The sequence below is a fragment of the Dendroctonus ponderosae genome, unplaced genomic scaffold (assembly GCF_020466585.1).
Source record: "Dendroctonus ponderosae isolate FM_Combo_2020 unplaced genomic scaffold, Dpon_F_20191213v2 Dpon_F_20191213_3, whole genome shotgun sequence".
In the NCBI taxonomy this organism is placed as follows: domain Eukaryota; kingdom Metazoa; phylum Arthropoda; class Insecta; order Coleoptera; family Curculionidae; genus Dendroctonus; species Dendroctonus ponderosae.
The window spans coordinates 16910252-16913671 of NW_026018508.1; the positions used below are offsets into that span (position 1 = coordinate 16910252).

A 3420-nucleotide genomic window follows, 5' to 3' on the forward strand; every position below is an offset into this window, starting at 1 on the left:
TAATTTTTGGGCGCTTCTCAAAAATCAGTATCTGCGTATTTTTGTGCAACTTTTCTCCTTGAAGCACCAGAATGCATTATCTTTACTGCATAAAAGTTTCAAGAAGCCAGATTGTCTAGTTAGGAAGTTTTAATTTTTTTAAGAGAGCGTGACATGTGGTTAAAATATTATCATTTTGGGGGCTTCCCAAAACTCATTGTCTACGTATTTTTGTGCAACTTTTCTACCTCAAGCACCTTAATGCATTGTCTTTACCGCATAAAAATTTCAAGAAGTTAGCTGGTCTAGTTAGGAAGTTATAATTTTTTTTAAGAGAACGTGATAAGTGTCTGGAATATTGAAATTTTTGGGCGCTTATCAAAAATCAGTGTTCGCATATTTTTGTGCAACTTTTCTCCCTGAAGTACCAGAATGCATTATCTTTACTGCATAAAAGTTTCAAGAAGCCAGATTGTCTAGTTAAGAAGTTTGAATTTTTTTTTAAGAGAGCGTGACATGTTAAAATATTGTAATTTTTGGGCGCTTCTCAAAAATCAGTATCTGCGTATTTTTGTGCAACTTTTCTCCTTGAAGTACCAGAATGCATTATCTTTATTGCATAAAAGTTTCAAGCAGCCAGATTGTCTAGTTGGGAAATTTTAATTTTTTTTAGAGAGCGTGAGTTGTTAAAATATTGCAATTTTTGGGCGCTCCTCAAAAATCAGTGTCCGCGTAGTTTGTGCAACTTTTCTCCTTGAAGTACCAGAATGCATTATCTTTACTGCATAAAAGTTTCAAAAAGCCAATTGTTCTAGTTAGAAAGTTTTAAATTTTATAAGAGGAATTTTGAAGGCCAAACAAGATCCCATTTAATCGCCTGTTGAATTAATGTGTTTTCCATAAAAATACGGTTTTAATTAGAGAAAAACAACCTGTTTATTTGGCCAGCATCGATTTCGTCTGCAGGATGCGAGCGACGTACCTTAAAAAATATTAATAGCGATGTTATTGACATGATAATACGGTCGTATACCTTGAGAGATTGGTAAACACTTTTAGGCGAGCTTTTGAAAGTGAAAACCCCTCCAATAAAAAATAGCAACGGAAAGTGATTGCCACTAAACCTTCACATATTTAAGCGGAATGAATGTGAACCAATTATCTATTTCCATAAGCAATGAAGTTGTTTTCTACGGGGATTATGTTGTTTTTTCAACAAGCTGAACTGGATTGATTTAATTTGCATTGACGCACAAAAAAGCCAGTAGCGTTAGCGGTTTGTGTGTTATAGAAGCCACAAAAATATATTTTTTTGGAAAACATGTTTTCGTATCTTACTGATATTTCATATTATCTAAAAGCAAAACCAATATTTACCGTTTTACTGAATTATTAAGAGCATGACGAGAAACAATGCACGGTTGCTATTTACCTACTTAGTTTGGCCTCTTGTAACCTCCCTATTCGAAAGAGAGCATTTCCTAAACCTAACCGAAAAAAAAATAAAACACCTCCTGATTAATTAGCTTCCAAATCAAAGTAAATCTACAGATTTCCAGCTGGTTTCGATCTCATCAAACGCCCAATAAAATGCAATTTTAGGCGAAGTTTTGCGCTATGAATTCTGTTGAATTTTCAGTCAAGTTCTTCGACGGTGACAATTTTACTGGTTTTCCCCGGTTTATTTACGTTTCGGGGGTCGAAAACCCCCATTAACAGCCCATATGGACGAGCATAATGCGCTCGAAACCGACAAACCGAACAATTTACGGTATTTTTAAAAAGCTGCTTCATGCGGCTCTGATTGCACTGAAATAGATCTCGATAGCATATTAGGGATCGGCGCTATCAAACACCAGGATGAGATTATTCGGTTCAATTTCCTGCAGGGGAAAGTTGAACAATAATTGTTGGTAAAAAAATCAAAGCTGGATTTTTTCCAAAATTCTTGCAAAAACTTACCGAAAGTCCAGAAGTGAAGGAACTTGAGCACTACTCAATTAACTGATGGGAGCGATGCTCTGTCGGGTACCAATTCGAGGTCGATGTCACAGTCTTAACCGAAAATGTGCATCAAAATCAGAAGGTGGCAGACACTGAACTCCTCAGTTGCCTGCCGGCTCCAGGATACTGAAAATATCGCCTTCAGTTTGTCGCGTTTACATCGAACATTCAGCTGCACTGAAATGCGTTTTTCTACACGAAAATACCAACATCCGAAGAAAAACTCCTCTTTATACCACCGCAGTTACCTTCCTCAACTCTTTTTCATCTGGAGCTTGCAGAAGTTGTGCCTCAAATCTCCTCCCGACGTTTCTCTTGCGTTTAAAACAGCCATCTTCAACAGAGTTTAAACTAAAAATCTTCCTTCTTTGCCATAGATTTTCGAATTGTGTCCAAATTGGAAAGCTAATTTTTTTCTTTAGATAGACACAACGTTTTTATTTGGTATTTTTCAAACACCCTGTATGCGGTCTGTATTCGGATTTTTCGATTTTATCTGGATGGCCCCGGCACGGGTCAAGTGTTATAATTAATGCAATTTAAAATATACAGGGTGATGAGCGACAGAACCCAAAAAAATAGGTAGACCAGTTTATGTAACCGTGTGTGCGTAAACCCTTAGTTTCCCAGATACAGGGTGTGGAAGCTGGAAGTTTTATGTAGTTTTTCCGTTCTGGTGCTTGGAGTTTTTCCGTCATTAGTTCGAAATTTCAAAGGTGGGTTACCCTCAGGGGTTTACATGGTTCAAAGTGTCGAAAAGTTGTAAAAATCCACAGGAAAAACAGTTTCTCAGGGTTTAAGTTTCCTTTAACCGCCCCCGACTTTCTAACGCTGTGCCACAGAAGTCGCGCAATTTTTTTCAAATTTCGTTCTTTCTAGTTACTAACGAAACATTCCATTATTGCATGATTCTCTAGCCTCAACACCCGGTATCTCAAAAACGAAGGGTTTTCTGGTACAAATTAATTTGAACTTTTCTGCTTATTTTCGTGAGTGCTGTCACCCTCTGCAGTTTTCCGGGAAAAAAATGAGGCCACCCTGTATATTATTGTTTTCACTTTTTTATCTAACAAATAAAAATCTGACATTTTTCGGTCCCTGCACATAAACAGCAATTATACTTTCTCAAAAAAAGCCATTAAACTTTGCTGATCTTGAGTTCCGCACTTATCGCAGGTCACTTAAGGACATATTGGCCCTCTCTTTATGCAGAAATCAGCCAGTTTGCTTCTTTCTTTTTTCTTTTGCAGCCCCGATAAACTAACATTTTTAATGGGGAAAAAAGCAGAAGAGAAGACGCTTAGAGGTGAGGGAACAGCAAGAAATCAGACATTTAGACGAGAGGAATTAGAGGACAAGAAACGTTTAAAAGAGACAAGAACCAAGAGAATTGTAGGTGTTTATTTATGAATCATTATCAGGTTTAGAAAAATGTTT

General features: G+C 37.0%; 1 protein-coding gene across 1 annotated transcript in view; it reads right to left on the bottom strand.

The window, feature by feature from the left end:
• LOC109539868 (NAD(P) transhydrogenase, mitochondrial) overlaps nucleotides 1-2117 on the bottom strand; it is a 7598-nt gene extending 5481 nt beyond the window's left edge. Inside the window, exon 1 of the mRNA XM_019907928.2 lies at nucleotides 1942-2117. The gene's annotated coding sequence lies outside the window, so the exon portion shown is untranslated. The remainder of the gene's footprint in view (nucleotides 1-1941) is intronic.
• Nucleotides 2118-3420: the final 1303 nt, after the last annotated feature.